The 26,930-nt window shown below is 36.7% G+C and overlaps 1 protein-coding gene and 1 long non-coding RNA gene across 5 annotated transcripts in view; both read left to right on the top strand.

Moving 5' to 3' along the window:
• The window catches only part of LOC308195747, a 30,497-nt gene extending 19,200 nt beyond the window's left edge, over positions 1-11,297 (top strand). Inside the window, exon 3 of the long non-coding RNA XR_013951828.1 lies at positions 4,634-11,297. This is a non-coding gene — a long non-coding RNA (uncharacterized lncRNA). The remainder of the gene's footprint in view (positions 1-4,633) is intronic.
• Positions 1-26,930, top strand: part of CNTN5 (contactin 5) — a 695,706-nt gene that overhangs the window by 314,459 nt on the left and 354,317 nt on the right. The gene's annotated exons all lie outside the window — the stretch shown is intronic.

Raw genomic sequence — 26,930 nt, 5'->3', positions numbered from 1 at the left:
ACTTGCTCAAAAACTTTATTGATCTTTCTCAGTAGCGTTCTTACAGTGCAGTCCAAAACAATGTCTATTTTTTCATATAGGTCCATTTTTCATAGCTCGCTCTCAGTCTCATTCTACATAAAATGACACATCCAGAAACAGCTAATAAAAATCAGACAATTCTTAGTTATGAAATGTGAACTTCCTTATGTCTTGGAAGTGCTAGAAACCTAAGAGCATTTTTCTAGGTTTTCCCATCTATTACAATAAGAATTTTTACTACTTACATTACCGTGACTTTTTCTACCGACAAGTGCCTAGCAGTCCATATTTAGTGCCTTTGTACTTTTACTATATTTCATTATCAAGGCTTAGATAAATATTATTTTACTCAGCTGTCATTCATTTTCCAGTCTAAACAATGGGAGTGCTTGATTTGTTTCATTTGAAGAAAAAAAAAAAATCAGAATAGAATTAATTCAGCATTTCTCTGATAGAATTTAAATAATGTTTAAAAAAAGTATAATCAGTATTAAAAAGTGGGATAGACACAAGCTAAAGTATATTCCCCCTTTTCTCCTCCTGGTATTGTTTTTTTTGCTTGCTTGCTTGCTTGCTTGTTTTTCAGGTATTGTAACCACCTTGCTTTATTCAACAAAAGTGACAACATTAAGAGCTTTTCAAGAGATAAGGCATCATAGATTTTTGCATACCAAAGTTTCACGGAACTGTTTTGGTGCATCAAACATGCAACTCAGTATTCTTTGATACTTCAGCAAATAAATTCATATACCAGTGTATTATATCTTACACTGCTGATCTTCTGTTACTTCACAGTTACTGAGAATAATTAGGGAAAGTTAAAGTATGGAGCTTTAGTTTGGAGCTGCTGTTTCCCTTGTTTAACTTTTGTCATTCATTTAATTTTTTCATTCCGTTTCACAACATCGCTGTATGTGTGAACACTCAAAGTGAGCAAAATAATTGTGTACCAGTCTAAGCAGAAATCTGTTTAATTTTATATATTTATAAGAGTTGAGTCCTTCAACCAGATTGTAAACATTAACTGAAGAGCTTAAAATCAGAAGCATTGTCTTCCTTGACACGCTATATTATCAAAAGAGAAACAAAATTGTCCTGTGAGGGTCTGTCTCTCTTTGCTCACTGTCAAGGGTGCACATAGTCTTTAAAAACGTATATAAGAAGGGTAAATTAGAAAAATAAAGTGGGGCGGGATTATTCCAGGAGGTTCCATCAGAGCATCAGGAAACACTTCATTGCGTGGGTGACTGAGCACTGGAACAGGTTGCACAGAGGAATTGTGGAGTCTCTCTCCTTGAAGAGCTTCAGAATTCATCTGGACATGGTCCTGGGTGATCTGCTTGAGCAGGACATTTTGAAAAGATGATTTCAAGAGTTCTCTTCCAACCTTGGTCATTCTATGAATTAGTTAATCAATATTGGAGCATGTTAAGTCTTCAGAAAAATCAGTTTAGGTACCAGTGGGTTTACCAAGAAGCAGGAATCATATGGAAAAGTTGTTTTCCATTAAAGAAGGATGCATGCAAGAGAGATGTTTTCTTGTGGTTTAATCCTCCTTATGGTTCATGTCTTCTTCTGTGGATACTTAATTCTTTCTCTGGGCCTTTCTCTGGTCTCAGAGAAGCCAGCAGCTGTTGGACATTATGTTTAATGAGAATTGGACATTAAGTTTAATGAGAAGCATTACTTCTGTCAGGTAAAGTGAGAAAACCCTTTTTCTTTTATTTTGCTTACCTTTATGTATGTGATTGATTAAGTGTAATGGTTTTTTACCATTTCCTTTTCTTTCTCACTCCCTCTCTTCCATCTTCTTCTTTTTTTTTTTTTAAATTTTTCCATGCTTTTACTTACCATCTCATTATTAGCCACAACAAGCTTCCAAGCTTCCTAATAGTACTGTATTAGCCATTACATTTAGTCTACCCATTTGACTTGTTGACTTTGATACTTGTAAAATGCCTTGTCCTGACAGTAAATTAGAATACTAAAAAGCTTAGTAATTCCATAGACTATAACTTTGTAGTGATGGATTTATATGCAGCGTATTCCCTGTCTTGATTTGGGGCCTCTAGTTGCTTAGCTTGAGAAAGTAGAAAAGAACCTTGTATGCATTTAGAGTTACTATTGTGAGAAGTACATTAACTGAAGTTTGCAACAGTTTGCTGTTGTGAAACAAAAATTCTTTAGAGATTTGTTGCCACTAAATACAACAGCAGAAATATCACCAGCAGCATGTTTCTTACATTCCCAGTGGAACACAGAGGAACCCTGGCTGCTTTCCTTCCTCAATTACATGTATTTTCTACTTGCTCAGCAGTGTTTATAAACAAGGACAAAAATTCAGTTTATACAGGTATTTACATTGTTCATAGACATTTCTGAAGAGATGCTAAAAATGCATATTGATGCTTTAGGCCTTTTTTAGCAAGGGGAACAGGAAGGGAAATAAGTTCTATGTCTATAGGAAAACAACATTAAACACTGAATACAAATGTTTATATTTTATCTTTTTTTTTCTGCATCCTGTTTTATAAGATAAAAAATGTGAGTTTTCATTTCCTCTATCTTTTTAATCAGTCATTTTAGATATTTATGTGTGTGTACATTTGTGTGCATATGATTTAGTCTGTTTTTGTGGGATATTTTGTGCGTTTTCTAATTTCTCTAAGGTTCACATGATAGAAATATTTCAAATTGTCCTAGTTTCATTTGTGATAGAATTAATTTTCTTCAGAGTACTTGGTGCTGTGTTTTGGATTTAGAATGAGATACTGATAACACAGTTATGATTTAGTTGTTGCTGAGCAGTGCTTACACTGAGCCAAGGACTGAAAGGAGCCAAGGAGCTGAATGCTCTTCATGATGCTATGCCAGCAAGGTACCTGGGGGTACACAAGGAGCTGGGAGGGGACACAGCCAAAGTCATGTCCCCTTGTGATTAAACCACAGAGTAAACACATGAATGTAAGAATTTAGAAATTTAATGGACATGTTGTAGCTTCAGCAAGACAGTTTTCACAGAATAAATGGTGTCACAAAATTCTCATGAGTTATATAGATTTACTTAGCTGATCTAAGCTGTTGATGTAGTTTCACATCCTTTGTAATGACAGTATCACACATCAAAAAGAGATGGACATATCAAAATTTTGATGTTATACTGTGTCGTAATACATTGACATAATAATCTCTTGGTGCAGAAGACATACAAATGGTTTGGCTTTTAAGTAATACATTATTCCAAGTCATAAGAACATTCTGGATTTTGAATTCATCCACTCTCTACTTGGTATTTACTGATTGTCCTTAAAAATATATATACATTTAAAAGCTTTCTCTGACCATGCTTATACAAAGAGAAGCATATATTCTAGACTATAATTAGATGATGGACTATAAAATCCTCAGCAGACAATAAAAGTTCTGCTAAAATGAATACAAATGAATATGATGATAGTGCAAATCTCTTGTCCCCCCCCCCCCCCCGCCCCCGAACCTAGATTAATAAATAATAAGTTTGATTTGAGTTCTATTTCGGCTATATATATTTTTTTTTTTTGCTCAGAGTAAACTAAAAACTACATAAAGCACTATTATAGCTATTATATCAGTGCTGTAGTGATTCATAGCAAATATTCAAAAGATCTTTATATTTTAATGGAATAGCAGAAGACAGTGTGAAATTTCATCTTACGGGCATTTTCCAGGTTTATTGCCAAAAGACTTTCCACAGGATAAGAAGACATATCTGTTTAAGTCTTAATATAGACCCACTTGACACAATCACAGGGCACACAGAAGCTTGTGTTACTAAATGGTGGCCAATTGTTACTGACAACAAATGAAAAAAGTCTTTGTCAGCTCCTTCATGTTGCACAATTTCTTAGAAAAATGCAGAGGGCCGGTAAGTCGAAATTCAGGCCTCTTCTAAACAGGTTTCCTCTTCTATTTTTTCATCATCTTCAAAATGCAGTTTTGCAGAAACACGTTGCTCTCATTAGGTGATTGCAATGGTTAACACACATGACTGTATACATGTGTGTGCACCGGGAAAACTGCAAGCACAAAGAAGGACTTTTTTTTTTTTCCTATGGCCACTGTGCATTATACATTATTTCTATGATTTTGTTATTTGAATAACAGACACTGTTATCCCAGGTAATGAAACTAAATATTCTTAAGATTTATAGTTATTTTGCCATAAAGAATTTTTTAATACTACAGCCTGTGCTGTTTTCTGGTTGATTGGTATCTTTTAAATTTTTTAAAAAGGCTTGCCAGTGAAAATGTAGAGATACAAAAACAGAAGAATTATAGAAAATTTTAGATTGGAAGGGACCTCTGGAAGTATCACCCACCCTCCTGCTCAAAGCAAGGATAATTAGACGGAGTTGCTCAGTCAAGGACATGTCCATTCTAGCCTCAAATAATTCCAAAAATAGAGGTCCCACAGCCTCCCTGGGAAACAGTATTTTTTGTCTTTCTAATACAAATTTGTCATGTTTCAACTCATGTCTGTTGGCTCTTCTTCTATCACTGTACACCTAATAATAGTCTGGCTTCATTTTCTTTCATCAGGTAATTGTGGATAGCAATAATGTTTTATTTTCAGTTTCTCTTCTCCAGGCTCCTTCAGCTGGAGACTCCTCATCAGAGCGATGCACCAAGTCCTTAATCATCTTTGTGGCACTTTGCTGGACTTGCTCCAGTATGTCCATGTCTCTCTCGCCCTGGGGAGCCCAGAACTGGATACAGCACTCCAGGTGTGTCTCACCAGGGCTGAACATGAAGGGAAGAATCACCTCCCTCAACCCGCTGACAGTGCCCTGAGTGATGAACCCAGAAGGCTGCTGGTCTTCTTTGCCTCAAGGGCATATTACTGGTTGACCTGGTCATCCACCAGAATTCCCTGCAAAGGAAATTCCCTGTATTTCTTAGCAAAGTTGCTGTCCAGCTGGTTGGCCCCAAACTGTCCAGGTGTCTGTGGTTATTTCATGCCAGATAGAAGACTATATGACATAAGAAATTTAGAAGTCTCTGTGTGCCACATATGGATGTGCAAACACAGATAGATCTTCCTTGCACAATTAAATTTCACTTGCAGTCTGTAAATGGTGTTGCTTTGTTAGCACTATATAATGTTTCAATTAGGTTGTCTTGCAATGAGAGGAGAGATTTAGAGGGTCAGAAAGACAGAAATATTCTTGTAGTTGCTTTTAAGTCTTTTTTTTTTTTTTTCCCTCTGAAAGTCATATGAGATTATTGTCCTAAATAACTTTGAAAATGAGATTTAGTTTTTCAGGTCATTTTGACGTTTTTGGACCTATGTTAGAAAAATGAGTCTCCTGGTTTACTTTCTTCAAGTGGTGTGCATATTAGACCATATTATTACTTTGTCCTCAATCTATTTTTATACCAGTCGTCATTTCTTTTTTCCTGTGTTTCAAACTATTTTCCTGTTCTGATGTTTTGTTTCCTATTTCAAAATGCTGCCATTAAGTGTTTCTGCCAAGTCCATCAATTCAAATTTGCCAAAGGGGCATTGTTATATTTTTGATTTATCTAATGTAACACCTTTGATGTGCCCTTAAAATAATAATGTTTGTTCATCAGAGTTCACACTGAATTTGTGACAAGATTAGCCAGCACATGTAAGAGGTGTCCCTCTATATTTTGATTTTATATGCTTCTTAATAGGGATACTTTCAGCTCTAAGTTTTTTATAGTGCCCCACATAACATCACCATCTGAAAAGAATTGCAATAGCTCACACATATGCTTATCTCTACCTCCTTGATAAATCAAGGCCTATTGAAAATAATAGTCTTTCACAATTTGTGACCAATACTCATACATGTCTTATTTCAAAGTGATCAAGAAGTCTCTAGCTTTAAATTAGTCAAAAGAAAGTACTTGTTCAGAGAATAAGTTTCCCATACACTTTGTTATAAAGTGGACCTTTGGCAGCTGCTCAGACCTAAAATATTACCAGTGCTGCTATACTAGCTGACATACACGTATGAACACTTTTCAACCCTATTCTACCCTGTGTGGGTGTAAATATGTGCTGTCTCAAGGTATAAGGTTTGTGTAATGTCCGTTGATGAATGACTATATATTAAGCTGGTTTTAGATGCAGAGAACTCTATCATAAGTGCAATGGTTAAGGAAAAAGAAAAAATGAAAGGATCATTGCCTGGAAAGTATACAGTAACAAGATTATTTCAAGGTTCCATTTTGATATAAGCTAACCTGATAGAACTTATTATAGAGTTATATTTACTTGTATTTTGGAATAACCCTAAATATAATTTTTCATTTGCGGTGTAGGGCTACTGGCATACTGAAAATCTGTTTCTGTTTTTGCCTAATATGTTAACTCATTTTTTTTTCTGGCATGATTTTTATTGATTTTGTGTTTATGATTCCTTTCAAATCTAGTTAATCCCTGTTGTGGGTTAACCCCAGTAGACAGCTGAGCACCACACAGTCATTCACCCATTTCCCCTTCCCAGCCACAGAGGGATGGGGGAAGGGGAAAGGAAGAGTAAAACCAAGGAAACTTGTGGATTGAGATAAAAAGAAAAAAAGTTTAATAAATGAAGGAGAACTGGAAGAAGTGTGAAAAAAAGCAAAACAGAATAAGTAATGCAATCACACTCTACCTCCCACAGGTAGACCAATATCCAGTCAGTTCCAAGCAAAAAATGTCTGACCTCTCTCCATTTTTATTGCTGAGCATGACGCTATATAGCATGGAATATTTCTTTGTTTAGTTTGGGTCATCTGCTTGGTTGTGTCCCCTACCAACCTCTTGCATACCCCTCAATCTATTCAGCATGTGAGAGCAGAGTGAGAAGCAGACATGGCCTTGACACTGTGCAAACACTGTTCAACAATAGCTGAAACGTTAGAGCGTTATCACTAATGTGATACCATCACAAGCAAATCCAAAGACCAGTACCATACGAGCTGCTATGAAGAAAATTAACTCCATTCCAGCCATACCCAACGTAATATCTACCCCTCACTCCATACCATTTACGTCATGCTCAGTGGCGTGTCCTCACTACCTATGCTATCTAATATATCTTCATTAACAGCCACCTCATTTGCTGTCCTTTGATATATACACAGATATAACTCCCTTCGTCTATAGGTCTTTTCTGTCAGATGTCCATAAAATATCCATAAAAAGTTCAGGACTTGGGTTCTATTTGTTATGGTGGTTGCTCTGGACAGGAGACGTGTTGAGTTAGTAGATGCCAAAGCCAGTTCAGGTTGGGACACTGCTGCTCTTGCCTGGCTTCTCCATTTATTTAGGTGATTTATCTTGATTCATCATGATTTAGGTGACACATTGGATATCCCCATCCTCCTTCATTACCCATTGCCTGGGTCCTTGAGTGAAAGCAATCCCACCAACAGATTTGACTTTTCCTGAGGGAGGAACAACTCATGATGTCTTTCCCAGCCAGTTCCCTACATGGGCTACAGTGCAACCTTATGTTCTTCTACAGTACACAGGGGTTTTGTTTGGGCAAGACCAAATTAGATACTGTATAAGTCTTTTGTATTCTTACTCTCCATGGAAAGTATAGGTATCATAACTTTTAGCTGTATTTTCTGGCACATCTAGAGAAAATATATGTACTATAGCTGTTATGCTTTATCACCATACAAGTTCAGTGATCGGATTAAACTGATGTCTTTCTTTTCTGGAACCATGAAGGAGATGTACATTGAACAGGCATCAAGAGTCTTAGTTCAAAGTTGTTAATGTTCACATCCAAAATCATTAAAGTCAGTAGTGAGATCTTGGTGATTTTGCTGTTCTCTCTTTTCTGCTGATTATAATTTTATCAAGGTTTATCATGGTAAAAATATGTAGAATTATCTTTATATTCATTTTACAGAGAAAAAAGAAGGATTGAAACTCTTTTGTTGAGAATAGTATCTCTATTAGTAAATATGAGTATGAGTAGATATGAAATAGAATGATCATTGTATTATTGTGATGATTTACTTGACTACCAACATGATACTTCAGTTTTAGCTTTTATGTTTTTACACAAGCATTAATACTTCATTATAAAATATTTTACACCACCCTTTTTGAGTGGGTTTGTCTTTTTGTGCTTGAGATGGAAGTTATTCCCATGAGGATTACTGAGTTGAGAACAGGTTGCCCAGAGATGCTGTGGAGTCTCCTTCCTTTGAGATATTCAAAGGCTGTAGGTGACCCTACTATGAGCAAGGAGTTCGACAAGGTGACCTCCAGAGATCCCTTCAAACCTCATGCATACTGTAACTCTGTAATTCTGTGATCTGATCCTCTAGTATTGCCCAGCCAAGTGACTTCTGCTAAATTTGTATCCCAGTGCTTGCACGTCCCTGTGCCCATTGCATTCAGTATAGCCTTCAACAGTCCATGGTATCATTCAAACTTTCGGGAGGCTGGTGCAGGATAGGCAATATCGTACACCCGATTAATGCCAGGTTTCTTGGCCAGATGCTTATGTGGATGTTTTGGAAATGAGTCCCATTGACTGACTTGGTTCTTTCTGGGGTGCTCTTTCACCCCAGAACTTCCTTTTCAAGGCCTAGGGTGGTGTTTTGCGTGTTGGTGTATACAGGGTGTGTTTCCAGCTATCCCATTGTTAATTCTACCAAGGTAAACACATGACTCTTGACTTGTCTGGTTTGTGGCACTATGATGTAATCGATCTGCCAGCCCTGCTTCATACTGATTTTGTAGCCACTGTCTGTACTGGGGACCGAAGTAACAACAACAGAAGTAAGATGAGCTCGGGGGAGCGCTGTTGACATTTTCATGGAGGACAGTGCACTTGACTTTTCTGTTGCAGTTGTTGGGAAGGTGCTACTATTTGACTAATTTAAACAGAAGCACATGTCTTATATTGTTAAAAAAAAAGGTATTTTGGTGAAAATCTTCATACTGAAAAATCATTATTTGAGAACCTAAATCATTCTTGTTCATGAGGATACTGTAGCTTAGTGAAATCAAAATATTTTAGTATGGGTCTACTGTATTTAAAATTTCAACAAATGAAGAAAATAAATCAAGTATCTGTTGAGCAGTGGCTTACAGAATACTTAATTGTGGTGCCTAATATTGTGTTTTATCATTTAATTGGAAAATTTAAGAAGTTATTACTATATACATGTCCTATTAATGTACTTCCTTTTATAGATTATTACACTTTTTTATTTTTTCTTTATTTGAATTTATCACTTGAACCGTTAACCTGTGTAAGTCCCCATGATAAAGGTCATGATAAATTAGATCATGATATAAAATTCCCTTCCTCTGGGGCTTGCTTAATATTTAGTGTTCAATGTTATTGTGTTGGATTTGGCACTTGAGTCATTTCCTGTGTTACTGTACATTTCCTTATCTACAGAAGTACCCCTGAGGTCTTGCAATTTGCAGACAATAGGGACTTTCTATCAAGCTTTTGACCAGTCTCTTAATTATTTACCATGTCAAAGATTCTCTAATGTTTTTATTGCCCCCTCGTGGGCCATTTACTAAAAGCAATTTGCTGTTTTGGAGATAAATTACCTTTATTTTGATTTGTACACAGCAAAAGAATTGTAAATAGGCTTTTTCAGGTCATCAGAGATCCTATTAAATTCTGCTGCCTTCATTTTCATATTCTTAAAAGATTTATTTTTGGACTTGTTAATAACAACAAACATCTTGACATTTTAATACTGCAGTTGACTTTTTCAGAAGACTATAGATAAAAGATGAGGTGAGTTGAACTACTATTATTTGTTAGTTTTTTATTTTATTTTATTTTTTCCTGGCATTTAAAAAGGCTTATGTCTCTGTGAAGCCTAGGTTACTGCAGGACAAAACTGTCTGTTGGAGTGCACCTGGCTAATTATTAAGTACAAATTTATGGCCTCTACCTGGTCACCCAAACGGGGCTTGTACCACAAGATGAGAAGGACTTCTGTCTAGGCTAAATGTACAGATCTGGGAGGAAACCAGCTGGGAAAGCTCTTCACCTTCACATTGTCTTTGACATGCCCATGGTTCCTTTCTGAAAGGAGTGGTGAGTTGTCACTGCAGTTATACAACTGAGCATCACTTTCAAAACTTCCCTTTCCTTCCTCCCCCTCAAAAATGTAGTGTAAATTCTGTGAGTCTTGGCCATATGAAGGTTTTGGTATAAAGAATCAGGTTTGGTTGCCTTGGATTAGTAATTCTGCCCTCTAGACTGTTTTTTTCTTGCCCCTGTCTTGAAAGAGAAACTGTAGTTACTACTTTGCTGAAGCAAATGTATCAAGTGGATAAAGTCATGTGTATTGAACCTGGATGCTGGGATCAGACTTTGCGAGCAAAGCAAGATTGTTTCCAGAAGCTTCACTTGCAAAATTATCATCTACATATCTCCAGATGTGGAAATAATAATAATAAAAAAAAATTGTATTTCTGTTGGTTTTGCTTCACTTTACTGCCCCCCAAACTAACTGCTTGAAAATCAGCTGAAGTCTTCTGTGGTTTAGCCTTCGTGGGCAGCTCAGTACCACACAGCTGCTTGCTTGCTTTCCCCAGGTGGGGTGAGGGAGAGAACCAGAAAGCTAAAAGTGTGACAAGTCATGAGTCAAGATAAAGACAGTTTACTAAGTAAAACAAAAGCCATGCGTGCAAGCAAAGCTAAACAGGGAATTCATTTGCTACTCAACCACACCTGGTGGCAGGTGGGTGTTCATCCTCTCCCAGGAAAGCAGGGCTCATCAAGCATAACTGTTTCTTGGGAAGACAAATGCTGTTACTCTGAACATCCCTCACACCCCCTTCCTCCATCTTTACCTCAGCTGTTATTGCTGAGCATGACACCATGCAGCGTGGTGCATCCCTTTGGCCAGTCTGGGCCAGCTCCTGGCTGTGTCCCCTCCCAGCTCCCTGGGCAACCCCAGGTACCTCTTTGGCAGGGCAGCACAAGGAGCTGAACAGTCCTTGGCTCTCTGTGAGCACTGCTCTGCAACAACTAAAACATTGGTGTGTTATCACCACTGTTTTCATTAAAAATTCAAAATAGCATCATACAAGCTTCTACAAAGAAAATTAACTCTATCCCAGCCAAAACTATAACAAGACTTAAAAACAAGGCTGGTTTAATACTTAGTATTATATTGTATCCTTACCTCAAATTCAGCTGATAAGATTTTCCTCCAAGAATAATATGGGGCAGTAGATTGTTTACTTCTTCAGTCTTTTTTTTCCCCCCTGTGTGCCTGTGTTTCAGTGTCACTGTTTGCAGTATGTATAAATATGTGTCTGTCTTTATGTATACAAATTGATTTTTCTTTCTTGTATGAAGAATATAATATAAAGTATTTGTCATAAATTACCAGTGTACAAGTAGTTTTCTGTGATACAGTGATTAATTTCTTATTGTACTTCACATATCACTTCACAGTTTGTAGAATAATTTTGATACTGTATAGATATTAGTAAAAATTTGCATTTATATAGGGCATTTAATGATGAAGGGTCATAAATGTCCTTCAAAATTCAGCATACTGGTATGAAAAGTACCCAGAGGTAACTTAATTCACTTCTGAAATGTAGCATCTGTTCACTTATATAGTATCCATCTAAATATTGCAGTATCCATCCAAGTATTTCTAATGCTCCTGGTTTTGGTTTATAGCATCCTGCACAACACTTACAAAATTATATTATAAAAAGGGTGGAATTCTACTTACTTGCCTAGTTTTAGCTTATGTAGCAAGCTGTTTTACCCTTGCTGGCTAAAGTGTTTGAAGATCTGTTTTCTGACAAAAATTTGTAAAACGAGAAAAGTATGGATTAAAATCCTGGCTAGTCAGACTTCTGTGGTTCTCCAGGCAGTAATTTTCATAGATGTAAATTGACAACAGTCTCCTACCAAAAAGTAGGTTAGTAGGTTAAAATCCTGTAGTCCACATATAAAGACCGGTATGGACAAATAGCAGTAGCAACCTTATAGTGTTGAGAACTTGAAAATCTTTTGGAAGATTTAGGCAGAAAGTAAATAAACAGACCATTTTGTTTATTTGTTTCAGGAAATAAATTATATTTTATTTAAAAGTGCCAGGAATTATATCCTTAGCCTGAGTCCTGAAAGTGGTGTATACTGAGAGAGGGATTACATTAAATTAAAACTACTGGTAAAATAGATTTATATGTGCCATGAAATACTTGAAATGAAGTGTCTATGTTCATCCTTGCCTCTTTAAGTATTAAGAATTGTCATTAATTTAATCTTTTCCTTGCATAGTGATATACATACAAACCAACAAATTATATCCCTGCAATTGTCCTAGTCACTCTATGGGCCCAGTGTTCCTCTGCTATGTATTTATATAGTCAGTATTTTAATTCTTATCATTACTGCAGATTCTCAATAAATAAATAAATAAATAAATCAGGAAAAACAAACAAACAAAAAAATAAACAAACAAGCAAACAAAAAAAAAAACAGGAGACATTGTGAGAAAGGCCTGAGGACCTGAGGACCTGTAAGAGAGGCAGAGAGGCCTGAGGACTGCTTGGTTTTGAACTGATTTTTTCACTGTTTTCTTATCCTCAGTGTTTTTTTTTGTTTGTTTTGTTTTGTTTTGTTTGTTTGTTTTTCTTTTCACTTTGATACAATCAATGCTACCATAATTGCTTTCTCTCTGGTTTTCTTGTTCCTTTCTTTTGGCTGTACAACTCTCACTTCTATTGGTATTATTAAAAAGCTATCAGTTTGGTAAACACTGTCAGACGACAAAAATATGTAGAAAAAACTAGGGGAAAAAAAGGCATATATGGTCAAGGAAGAGAAATGGGAAACAGTAGATGCAACTACCATGACTGAACTGTGAGCTGCAATGCTGGAGAGAGGTACAAAGAGGAGTGGTATGTTGCAGAAGTACCTTACAGTCAATGAGTGGTACATTACTGAAAAAAAAAAACTGTTGAGAACTCTTAGGTATACTGAGTACTATATATGGATAACATGAATGTGTGTTTTCTGTATTGTTTCTGTGATTTTGCGCCCTTGCTATTTTTAGTCTTGACAATTTCTGGGAAGGATTTGTACATATAAGGCATGGAGACCTGCCAACTTGTAACTCATGTTCTGAACACTGAGAGAATAAACACCTCAGACTTTGTAGGGCTTAAAATTTGTGTGAGCAAGTAGAGAAGACATGAACTGTAAGGTACAGCTAGGAAGCTTTTTCTTCAGCTGCAATTTTGAATATGTAGCAATAATGACGAGGGCGTGATTATTCCAAGAGAGGTGTTGTTTAGAGGGTGTTTATAATTAGAGATTTTTCCACTGCTTTGTCCAGTCCAATTTGTTCATTTCGATGGAAGAATCAATAGTGCTAGCCAAAATAACTGGGAAAATAGTAGCAACTAATATAGCACAATATTCATGTCTTCCTTGTTTTAACTGGCATTTAGGAATGGCCTTGGCAGAGTGGCAGCCCATATGTAGAGGCTGGAGACTCTGCAAACTGACAGCTTTTTGAATTTTGATCATTCTTCAGTTTCACATGCATTCAGTGTAGCTGTGAAAACAGATGAGGAGGCAGGGAAGCTCTATAAATGACAATGTCCCTAATAAGGATAAGTATCTCAGCACTAATTGAAGGAATATGTGCATAACTTCTGTGGATGCCAGTTTTGCTGTTTTTCTCAAGCTGTTATTTAGGGGCTGAATATTTCACTTAACTGCAGTCACTTGCACCAAGGCATTGGAAGCACAGAAACAACAGATGAAAACATGTCTCTAATGAAAACCTGAAACAATCTTGTTTGTTTGTTTTCCTTTCTTTTAAAGAAAGAACTTTTGGTTTATGAGAGAATATGAAAAATGAGAAATATCCTTACAAAAGGATGAAGAACTTAGATTAAAAAATATTTTTTCATTTCCACTTTTTTTTTCTTGCTATATTTAGAGAATGATTAAATGCCATGGTGTCACACCATGGAATTCAACAGAATTTACTACGATCAAAACCATGACTTAGTTAAAGATGTGAGAATGGCAAGGTTCACACAAGACTTACTGCAGGCTATTGGAGGATTTCTAAACTCGGATGCGTGCTCACAAACCTTCCCTCTTTTTCAAGCACTACCCTTCTCCTTCATCAGTGTGTACAGCAGACAATCTTTGAACCTCGAGGAGTCTGCCCCGAGACGCGTCCCACCTCAGGGGGAGATCCTCAGTCACAGCCCGCTGTGGTCCCTGGAGAGCTGAAAGGATGCTTTGCTTAGGACCACTAAGGATAGTACCATGACTGTCAGTACTTTTCCATTCTGACAGATATCCTGTTCAGATAAGGCAATTCTGGTATTTTCCACCAACCATGCCATTCTGGTACCTTCCAGAATGTACAGTTCTGGTACTTCCCAGGCTGGGCTGTGATCCAGGCTGCAGGGTCCAAGACACCATCAGGGAGTGCCTGTCGATACTCTCTTGTTATGCCTGTTATGCCTGTTGCTAACAAGAAGATGATGTAACATTATTTAATCTTGAGTCATAGTTGAGCTGAGGAAAGAGCTACTCCACCACACGTGGTGATCCTGAATCAAGGAGGTGTTTGTCTATGATGTAAATCCCAGATGTGGAAGAGTATGAACACACAGACACACATACTCCATTAATTTCCACAGAACAAAAGAGAGACGGGAAGATCTATGAAGATCTTTCTGTGTTATTCTTTACTTAATTATATATGTATATATATACACACACAGTAATATATAGTAATATAAATGAGCTTTTCTGGCCTCAGAATGACTAAGCATTTTAAAATCCACATTGTGACTACTGCTTTGTTTTTACGTCATCTAATATTAAATACGACTTTTTATTTTCCAGTGACCAACAAAATATGAATGAATGGCTTGTCCTAAGCCCAGCTTTTATGATGTTTCCAAAAGTATTAAGGCTTTAAGGATTTAGGTCTTTTTTATAAAGCTGTATGAAAGTACAGACAAATATGAGACATTTACCGGTTTCACTTTAGTTCTGGTGGTATGAGAGAACAGACAGAAAAGAAAGAGAGAGCGTAAGAAGTAAAAACATATTCTTATAACACTTAGCTTGTTCTTAAAGAAAAAGAAGACACCAGCACAATTAAAATTTTGAATTAGATGACGTGCTTTCATAGTGCAACACACTATGAAAGTTCATGCCAGGAGTTACTGCAGAGGCTCTAGTTCAGTAGCATTTATTTTAAAAGTCCTGGAAACTGCAGCCTGCTCTGGGACTGATCTACAACAGTCCTCAGAATCAAAGGCAAATGTCTGATGGGTAATCTCCCTCTCAGCTGTATCTCTAGTCACTATGTGGGATTTAAATGGTATATAAAATCCTCCTAGCATGTTACTTTTTGGCTGAATTTCATCATAGAAGCAATAATAGGTACATGATGTGATCCTGCTGAGGAACAGATTTTGGAAATGAAATGCATTATACAATATATTTTTTTGTATACTTTTAAATGTATCTTGAAGTCATGGAGAGCACTTAGTGGTAACTAGTCAAATGGTAGTGTAAATTTACCATAGGTTTGTAACTTAAAAACTAATATTTTTATTTTTATCCTCACTTGCCATGACTTCTATAATCATTTATGTTATATACATATATTCTTTGCTTTCCACAAAAGTGTAAATTCTCCAATCCAAAAGGAATGAAGGAAGAAAAAGGTTGCCCTTGGAAGTAGAAGTTCTCAGTTCCTTCTGTTCGTTAGCACTGTTTAGACTTGCAAATAATGTGAAGAAAAAATACTGTCTAGATTTGTGGCCAGGCTGGCATATGTGTAAAAGTTAGGAAGGAAAATAAGTCAAGTGAGATGTTAGTCAGAAGCTGTTTAAGCTGTAAGGATAAAGAGGATGAAAGAATCTGTTTTAATTTTAATTAACACTAAGGGGACAGAAGGCAAAATTCACATTAGCATTCTGAATAATCTTGAACATTCATTGTTTTCTGGCTGTCTCAGTCAGCAGCCTATTTGAATCAGTCAGTCTTAGAAAATTATATTATGATATATTAGTTTGATCACTTTCCTAATTCTGTTTGGAATGCAGCCATCATTTAGGAAACTGCAGAACAAAAGCATCTGAAGTACTTCATAAAAAAAAAAAAAAGTACATAGAATCCACCAACAATTTAAATTCCATTTCTGTATACCAGTAGGGAATATAGTCATGCCTGAAATGTGATTTTACTTTGTTGATATTTGAAACAAATTCTACAAGTACCATACATTCTTTAGTCTGTCTTTGAGTGATCTGAATCTACCTTGAAGACTTTATGTTTAGATTTATCTTGAAATCTTGAAATCTTTGATCTTGAAATTTTGCTAAATCATTAAAAAAATAAATAAATAAAATTAGACCTCTTCCATTATCTAGCAGCCATCTAATATTGTAAAGGGTTAAAAACAGCAGAAGACAAATTTACAGAGAAAGTCCAAGTCGCTAGCATAGTTAATTTGTTTTTGCTGAGTCCATTTTCCAGTATTGATTTTTGATCTGGGCACAACATTGCTACAAGCTGGATTTTTTTTTTCTTTTCTTTTTCAGCTAAAAACATTTGCTTTACTTTGCTTTGTTTATTCCAGTGTGGGCAGCACATATTTTGTGCAATTAAAATTTGGGAATATTTTTGAAAACAGAGGAAGGAATGTAAAAGACATCAGAGCTCATTTCACCACAGTTTGCAGGTACCCAACTTCAGAAAATAAATCTTGAAATCCCAAGTCAGTCTTTGCCTAAATTTCTGAATACTTATATACTCTGGGTGCATATATTTCCTACTGGATGTTTCCCAAGTGCCTCAATTTCTGCCAGTAGACATGCACTCAACAATCTATGTTGTGAAATGGAGCAACAAAGTAACTCGTTCATGTCAAAGCCCCATCAGGATTCCCCTGGGAGGCATTTGCTTGCCTTGTGGAGCCTGAGCTGGAAGATTTCAAGACTTGCCTACCAGATAAATACAATGCCAGCCAAACATGAAGTAGGACCATTAAAGCTGTAGTAATTAAAGTTGGAACAAGGTAGACTAGAATTGAACTTTTGCCTGGTCTCTTCCCTCCCCAGACTATTCACCAGTAACTGAGAAAGAAAGACTTTGTCCTTCCTGGGGTAAATATTCAATCGAAAATAGAGCAACCTTTGCCAGCGAGAGAGCTTCATAGTGTGTGTTTTTGCCACATTGTTTAAGGCAGCCCTGACAGAGGTAGTAGATATGATTTCTTGTGCCCTCAAAATACAAAAATAGGTTGAATCTTTCTAATGAGTTAAAGGGAGGAGTCTATTTCTTCCTCATCATCTCATTTCACAAAAGTGAAGTGATTCAACACTTCTCTGCAGAACATAGTTTATGGCTCCACCCAGACCCAGAGACAGGCACCTATATCCAGATGCACCAGCAAACATTTTACATTGAGAATAAGGGCTCATGCCACTATCTGGAATTTCTTATTTCTTACGTTAAGGGGTTTTGTGGCCTGTCAGATGGCTTTTATAGCTCCTTGGATTTTTTTTTTTTTTTTTTTAGACAAGTACCTCACCATTCTGGTCATAAGGAATTCAGTGTATCAGTTTAAATGTTTATTTTCTTGAAGTTTGTACAGAATTTTCTGGAATTCCTTAGCTCCATTTAATCTAAATAAATGACTACAACTGTATTTTATTATTCTATTGCGCTTGACAAAACAAAATGTCTGTTCCAAAGAGATGAAGGCTTCTTTCTTAGCAACCAGGGTTACTGGGAGATGTAATAACAACATCAAATTAAAAAAAAAAAAATTACAAGGTTTTACAATGAAAAATATAGATCAGAATGAAAATTAAATTTAAAGTGCATGAGCCAGAGAATAACAACATAGTAAGTGAAAATGTTAAAGCACTGATGTTATCTGTGGGAGACAAATACATTATGTTTGATTTCAAGTTTCTGAAAGCTTGGCAAGTAATTTACTCAGTAGCATTCATTCTCGAGTATCTCCATCGCATGCGTCAGTGTAATCAGTTTTAGCCAAAATATAAAACCTTCATCAGGAGATACTGTGGGATATCAGCCGGAAGATTCCGTCTTTCCTTAAAGATTTGATACTTTTATTCAAAATCGTTCTCTGAATAAAAGAAATAATGGAAGTGTAACAAGTCTGCCCTGTCTGCATACCCTGCACACAGCGATAGGCATGTCTGTCTCTGTTTCATCTTACAGCAAAATGTATAGATATAAATGGATTTGAAAGACTTCCCCAATAACGTTTTTCAACATTGATAAGTTGCCCTGCAACATTTCAGTTTGATGGTTTTGGTCAAGTGCTACAATGAAAGCCTAACTAATCAAAGTTAAAATTATTAACAGCAGCATGTGTATGGACCCAGAGTAGAGTCTGTTAGAGCTACAAGCTTTTGAGTATATTAAGAATTCTTCAGGAAGAAACGTTGTCAGTTACAATAGTTAAGGCAATACTGTAAAAGGTGTTGTGTAGCAGGCTTTCCACAGGGTTTGTAGCACTATTTTGGCTGGAATTTTCCCTCAGAAGAGATCCAGTGATGAAAGATAATTGGAAACTTATCAATTGTCAGCATTAATTCTCAACATTAAATGTATCGATAACAATGGTGAATAATCATAACATTCATTAATTTAGACAGGCAAACAGTGCTCAGCAATATATGAAAAAGACATGCCTAAATTGCAGAACATTAGACAAACTGTCCAGCACTGGTTCAAACAGCACCTGCTGCTGACATTTAATGTTATCAAGTTAAAAGAAAAAAAATAAAATAAAGGGTGTGTGTGGGGAGGGTGGAAACATTAGAACTTGGTCATCTTTCACACTTACTGTCTTATTGCTTTGGAATATAATTTTATATAAATGTGCTGAAAAACATCTGATTTGGAAAAAAAAAAAAGAAAAAAAAAAGCACCTGGAAAAGATAGAAATAGAAATAACTTTTATCTTATGCTAAAAGATAAACTGGAATAGTCAGGAGTTGATGACAATCGTAAAGAAAATGGGAAGAGAAGACATACTATTTCCCACTAGACATACTATTTCCCATTTAGAAGGTTACCTACATAAAGAACTGTCTAGTTCTGCCTGCGCATGCTTATCACAATACCGTTCTTCAGGGTGCCAATAATGTATCACCTATCAGCACAAAATGTGCAAACAACTATGCTGCCACTTTTTGACTGAAGCATTTACAAATACAGGTGAGCACAATGTTATATCTATATTGTAAGTTGTTTCTTCATGGATCCTTGTTCAGGTGGAATTTAATACTGTTTGCACGTAGAGAACAAGGAAAGGAAGTTTATATAGGAGATGGATGAGCACATTTCAGATTGCTTCCCTCTTGTTTTCTTTCACCAGGACGAGATGCATGAATGAATATTTAGTAGAAAAGGGAAGTAAAATGCTAGGAACACATTCCTTTGCATAGGTCTGCAGTATTTATCTCTATAATAGTCTCCTTGTTCTGTGCAGTGGGTTGAGACCAATCTTCCCAAGGTTACATAACTAAAAAAGCTAGATTCAATAAAGACTATTTTACTCCTATATATATATGTGTGAGTATATTTATATATAAAACCTGCTTAGAAATTAGATCAAATAGTTCATTATTTTGTTATAACTTTAAAAAAAAAATGACACGTTTGACAAGTTGTTTGTTGAAAGGTGAAAGATTTTCAACCCTTTAATATTCAGAAAACCATGTTACTGGAAAAAAAAAAAAGTGTTTATATAACCTATAGGTATGACACAATGTGGAGGTTGTTCCTGGGAATTACCTAGGAAGAATGTGGGAATGAAGAACAACACATTGTATTTTGGTTTCCACTGACTGATTACAATACTGTCTTCACCCACAGCACAAATGGCCATTATTATTATTATAACAAGGTAAAGTGTATTTTTTTTTGAGAGATAACATGCTGTTGTGGTTTAACTGAGCCGGCAGCTAAGCACCACACAGCCATTCACTCACCCTCCCCCTTCCCTCTCTGGGATGGGGGAGAGAATCAGGAAAATGAAGCCTGTGGGTTGAGATAGAGACAGTTTATTAGGACAGAAAATAATAATAATAATAATGATAATAGTACTACTAATATTAATGTGTATGAAACAAGTGATGCACAATGCAATTGCTCACCACCCACTGACCGATGCCCAGCCTATCCTCAAGCAGCTGGCCCCCCCACCCCGGCTAGCCACCCTTATATATTGTTTAGCATGACATCAGATGGTATGGAATACTCCTTTGGCCACTTTGGGTCAGCTGTCCTGAGTCTGTCCCCTCCCAGCTTCTGCTGCACCCCTAGCCTGCCTGCTGGCAGGACAGAACGAGAAGCTGAAAAGTCCTTGGCTTAGTGTAAGCACTGCTCTGCAACAATTAAAACGTCAGTGTGTTATCATCATTCTTCTCATCCTAAATCCAAAACATAGCACCCTACCAGCTACTAGGAGGAAAATTAGCTCTGTCCTAGCTGAAGCCAGGACACATGTTGGAATACATGAATCTCTATACTGGATGTTCTCTACAAGACAAAATTAATTTCCACATCATATCTGATATGGTACTTGGATTATAACTACATATCACAGAATCACAGAATTGTAGGGGTTAGAAGGGACCTCGAGAGATCATCGGGTCCAACCCCCCCTGCCAAAGCAGGTTCCCTAGACCAGGTTGCCCAGGTAGGCGTCCAGACGGGCTTGAATATCTCCAGAGAAGGAGACTCCACAACCTCCCTGGGCAGCCTGTTCCAGTGCTCCGTCACCCTCACCATGAAGAAATTCCTTTGCATGTTGGTACGGAACTTCCTGTGCTCCATCTTGTGGCCATTACCCCTTGTCCTGTCCCTACAAACCACTGAGAAGAGGTTGGCCAAATCCCTCTGTCTCCCACACCAGGTATTTATAAACATTGATAAGATCCCCTCTCAGTCTTCTTTTCTCCAGGCTGAACAGACCCGGGCCTCTCAGCCTTTTCTCATAGGGAAGACACTCCAGGCCCCGTATCATCTTTGTAGCCCTCCGCTGGACTCTTTCCAGGAGATCCCTGTCGTTTTTTTGTACCGGGGAGCCCAGAACTGGACACAGTACTCCAGGTGAGGCCTGACCAGGGCAGAGTAGAGGGGGAGGATCACCTCCCTTGACCTGCTGGCCACGCTCCTTTTAATGCACGCCAGGATCCCATTGGCCCTCTTGGCCACCAGGGCACACTGCTGGCTCATGGTCAACCTGTCATCCACCAGGACCCCCAGGTCCTTCTCCTCAGAGCTCCTCTCCAGCAGGTCGCCCCCCAGCTTGTACTGATACATGTGGTTGTTCCTTCCCAGGTGCAGGACTCTACACTTGCTATTATTAAAATATATAAGTGAATATGGATGTATAATATATAGTGAATATGGATATAGATGAGGGATATAGATGGATATAGACATTCCCTTTTATATGTTACTTCAGTCAAGAAGACACCTGAATATTTTGTATATAATAGAAGATAGATGTGTAAATGGAATATAGAGGGGACCGAGCCTTATGGGTCCCTTGAGGTTTTGTTCAAAATGCTCTATAAATTTCAAGAGGAAAGTGAACTTTCTTACCTGCAAAGCAAACAAAATTATCTATTAGTACTGTGGAAAAGCTTTACACCTCTGGTGTAAGTTTGGGTTATTTGAGGGTTAGTACACTAGCATCATTTAGGTCTTGGACTTGCCTTTCTCTTTATGAACCATCTTAAGAGTGTTAAAGATTTAATAAAAAAAAAAATCAATATTTGTCCCCTGAGTGTGGTTTTGATCACTGAAAGCACAAGAGGAACTTCTTGCTATTGTGGTTTGTTTTGTCAAGATACCTTTGTGTAAGTCCACAACAGACTTTCCCAAATCAGTATAGACCTAAATAAAGTCTCTGTCTCACAGCCAGACTCATCAGGATACCCAGACTGGTAGTGAACTCCAGGGATGCAAAGTTGCTCAAGTTGCTAGTTTGTAAGGAACAGCAGGTATGGGGAGATCAAATTCGGGTTGTCACTAAAAGTATGCTATAGCTCATCTTTCATACAGACTACTGCTGTGTTCTTCTCATTTACAGAGGCACCACTGATACCACTAGAATTGGAAACTCTAGGCATAGATAACATTAATATCACTTTTCCTAGGCCTAACTGTGTTGGTCGTATTTCTGGAGAGAGGCTTCCTAAATCACAGGATGAAGTTCCATGAGCTTGTTGAGTGACAAGGGCGTCATGAAAAAGAATTAAAAACAAGCGGCCTTTCCATACTGACTTGCTAACTGTGAACTTTAAATTAGGTCACAGCTCTATTATTATCTTTTTAATCAATCTGGCAGAGGGCCTGTGAACCAAAGGCAAGAGGATTACTCTTCATAATGAGGGAGAAGAAAGTGAGTCAGAAATTAAATTTATGAACATTTTATATGAATATTTATTAGTGCAAGAAATGTAAACAGAAACGTCTTACATTATGATTGTGAACATGTTTATGAATTAGTTCACGTCATAGAAATTTGGTGGAGTCACAGGACTGGAACATTAACATCAATAGTAGTCCTTACTTAGGAAAGATTGGCTAGCGAAAAAGGAGGCAAGTAAACATGGCACAGTTTAAAAGGGAAGTGAGCAGTTTCTTTGAGTTGCCTAAGAAATTGTACTTGCTGAGAGTCTGTGCTTAGTAATAAAAAAAGGAAAAGAACATGGGCACTGTGACTGAGGTCTTTTAAACACTGATAAATGAGTGATCGTGTGGATAAGGATTTTTTTTTATTATTATTATTTTTTGTGAGCAATTAGTGGAATTCCATAGCACACAGATCTTAAAAGCAGAGCAAGAGATCTAAACTACCTGGACAACCATTCAGAAGGAAATAGTAGAATCTGAATTGACTAGGAAGTTTTGGAATATGATGGTCATATACATATATATTTTATTTTCTTAAAAACTAGTTAAAGGACAAAAATAGTGGAGGGAAGGTATATCTCCTTTTGTCTGTAAGCTAATGGTTTCTTCTAACAAAAAGGATCTGAATAAAAGAAAGAAATAGTAAGGCAACTTATTTAAAACAGGCAACCATTAAAAGATAAATTTCAGTGTTTAATAAAAAAGATAGAAATATCAGGATAAGAAAAACATGAGAAGTGTATGTGAATCTTCATGCATCTACTTAAACAAAAATATATATGGCCCATATCAGAAGTGCCCTAATACCTTTACTGATGACACAGAGAGAGTCCAATTTCTGTAATTCCGCTAAACGAGGCTAACGTCTGATATGCTCTTCCAAATAATGAACAAAGGTGACATTGGCTGCTCAGAGAAAACGAATGAGTACATTTGCAAATGGCCAGCTGATATACAGCTTGTGGTAGACTTACTGACATTGGTCATAGCCAGTACTAGAAAACCCACAAAAAATATTATATTTAAATTACAAGATTTTTTAGCAAATGAATAAATAAATAAATAAAGTTTGTGGCTATGCCAAATGTTTTGGGAAGGATGTTTATAGTTCCTATGGACTACAACTGTGGACAACTGCAAGGAATTGGGAAAATGTGATCCTAAGTAAAGCAGAATTTTTAAGCAGAACCTATTTCTTAACCATTCAGTATAAGCAGTTTTCTGGAAATAAGCTGAAAATTTATCACCATTAAAAAAGTAAGGAAATAGAACAAATTCTAACATTCCAAATTGTGGAAGGGCAGAAAAAGGCCAAGTCACTCAAAACCCACATCTGATCTTGACAAACTTGTGAGAATTGTTCATATAATATAGGAGACTATTTTAAAAGTGGTTTTAACTGCACTACAGCCTGCAAAATGTGTCTAATTATCTCCCACAGCTCTAAGAAACTCATTTCCCAAAGGAAAGGTGGCAATAAAACTTTGTCCTTATAACACTTTGTATTTGTAAGTCTAAAAAAGATTTATAAAATTCACTAATTAGGCCCCACAAACCTCAAGAGAACAAGTAAAGCAATAGTTTACTAATTTTTATGGATGCTGCACACCCAACTAATGTGATTTGCCAAAGGTCACACAAAGTCAGATACAGAGTTAGGAAGAGATCAAAAGACATCTTTCGTTCCTAAAGGCCAATGGCAAAAGGGTGCCCAGCAAACAACACTTTTCCTCCACAGTTTAGATTGCTGTATGCCTGTATTCATTAAAATGTCATTGGGCAGACTCTTCTGGTAGTTCATCCTCTTTATTGCTCTGCTTTGTGGAGAGCAATTAATATGAAAATAGTAACTCTGTGTATTAGGTAAAATAAAATAGCTTTTCATAGGACAATTATAATAAATTCCAAAATCTTTCAATATTTGTTCAGTATGTATTTGTGGCATTGTGAAAGAATTCATAACATTAATTGTAAGAAAGAAATAAAGTATACTGTGTACAGGGGAATTCATGAACTTCAAATGCTTGCCACAGTAAGACAGACTCACATAATACTGCACTAAACGCTTCACATCCCATTCATACACTCAGGGAAATTTATTTTTCAGTATAGCTGCTGGAATAATTTGGGACATCTGTGTATGTATCAGTGAAAAATGCCTGTTAAATCCTAAGATCAATATATTTCTGCATGCCTCAAGGAGTATTAAGTCCACCATGAACTGACAAATGCTCTAACAGAAATCAATCTGCTTGCTTGATTGATTGATTAAGCTGTAGAGCACAGTGTCAGCCATTAACCTGAGTCACTGGACTCTGGCCAAACAACAGTTAGGCTAAGAAGGCAACATACACCAAAAAAAGCAGAAGTCTGAGGTAGAAAATCTCTTCAAAACCACCTAATTTTCAAGCTGTTGGAACTCAGTTGTACATATATATAACATATATACATACATTTCACCAGTATTCACTGAGGAGAAAAATTAGCAAAGAAAAGAAATTGAAAGGTTCTGTTTGCAGTAGAGAGGTTCTTCTTAAGGTTCTTTTCCTTAAGTGTCACTTAAGGAAAAACAAAGTTAATTGCAGGATGGAGATGAGTATACTTTAATTTGAAAGAAAAAGCCACATGCAACAGAATACTGAGATTCCAAGGGAAAGTCTGCCCTATCTCCCCAGACTCTCAAGACAGGAAGAAAATTAAGGGAAAAATACAAATATATATAGAGAGAGATATTGCTTTGTCCAGATGCCCATCTTTTGCTAAGAAAAGATAATTTTTTTTTTATTGTACAAAGCTAAATGTCTATTTTACGTAAATGAACTTAACACTTGTGTGTCCACAAGTTTCACATCTGTGAAAGGACTGGAGCATCCAGTCCTATGGAAGACTATGGCTTTTCTGTGACATCTAATTCAGAATTCTCAGAGAAAAATATGAGACCTAGTAGGCTCCAGATCTTATTCCAGAGAAGTAGACTCAAAATCTATGCCTAAATTCTAAATAAAAGTGTATCAGAGATCACTTCAAATCAAATGGCAGCAAATAGTCATTGGGCCAAAGGGCAAAATGCTTAAAGCTACCTTTTACCCCAACAGATTTCTTGAGAGTTGGGATGCCCAAAACAGAGGTAAAATATGAAGCTAAACCTTGTGTGTTCATACCATAGAATCTTAAACAGTGTGAATAAACCACAGTGAGTAAACTCCACCCCCCCCCCCCCCCCCCCCGACTACTTATGTACACAAGCACAGTCGTTTGGAAAGCACTAGCACAGAGAGCTTTGTCAAAGCTGTGGCACCTGCCTCAAGAGCCTTCCTGGAATTTCCAGCAAGCAGATGTTCAGAAAATAGACACATTTTAAAATAATAAAATAAAATAATAAAATGCACTGTGCTTTTTTTCAGTGACTGGTTTTAGGTGTGATTTCGGCCAAATTATTCAGAATTTTCTCACATTAAAGTAATATTAAATCATGAAACTATGTCACTTGCAGTCACGAGTTATCCATCTCAACGATTATAGAATCAGGATCCTAAATTAGATATTGGCATTTTAACTTGATCTTGAAAAGAGAGCTTATTTAGTGGTAGGAGGAAAATGAAAGCAATTTCCTAGTCTCAATCCCTCATTCCTCTTTATATGTGAATGTACTCTCATACAAATAAAAACAAAACCAAACTGCAAACTGGCTGCAGAATAATTAATCTGAGAGTAAAAGGATGAAAGCATAAAGCAATATCAGCATTTAGTTTGCTATAAGTAGGCTAGATATTTCCAAATCTGAAATACTAATCTGAAGAAACAGAAGGTAAGTAGTCTGCCACTGCTTGTTGACACTATCCCATTTCCTTGTTCTAGTAAAACTATCTTGACAACTGTACATTACAAATATCTGGGATTGTTTATAAACCTTCAGAGGGAGATTTTTTATTTTTATTTGTTTTATTTAGAATAAATCTTTGGTAAAATATCAAAATATAAGGAATAAGCTGTTGTATTATATATAGCAATTTCCTGATTTCTAGAGTCAAACCCCCTTTATAACAATTTATGTTACCTACTATTCTAAGACCTTGATTTGCTTTCTAAATTACAGGTGCACTTTACCATTATCTTGTAACATCAGCTCCTTCTTTGCATGTGTTAGTGATTTGTATGTCCTCTAGATGATAGAGCAGATACACCTGCATGCTGAAGGGCTGAATTAAATCATTAGTCAGGCTTATGTCAGGCTACTTTGGGCCCCAGTGCATCATTTGATTGTAAGCACTTTGTTCTTCACTTGCTTCTTTACTTCTGCATGAGTTATTTTGCCTCTTTCAGCAGAACACCTTCCCTGAAGGGAAGCAGTCGTGCAGTTTTCTAGGTTACCATCAACTGGGACAGCAGTCATAAATGCCATTAAAGAAATGAGTGTTTATGCAATAATGA

Source organism: Anser brachyrhynchus (assembly GCF_964034855.1).
Source record: "Anser brachyrhynchus genome assembly, chromosome: 1".
Taxonomy (NCBI): domain Eukaryota; kingdom Metazoa; phylum Chordata; class Aves; order Anseriformes; family Anatidae; genus Anser; species Anser brachyrhynchus.
The sequence above is the reverse complement of the archived record's forward strand: the minus strand, read 5'-3'. Positions and strand labels throughout refer to the sequence as shown.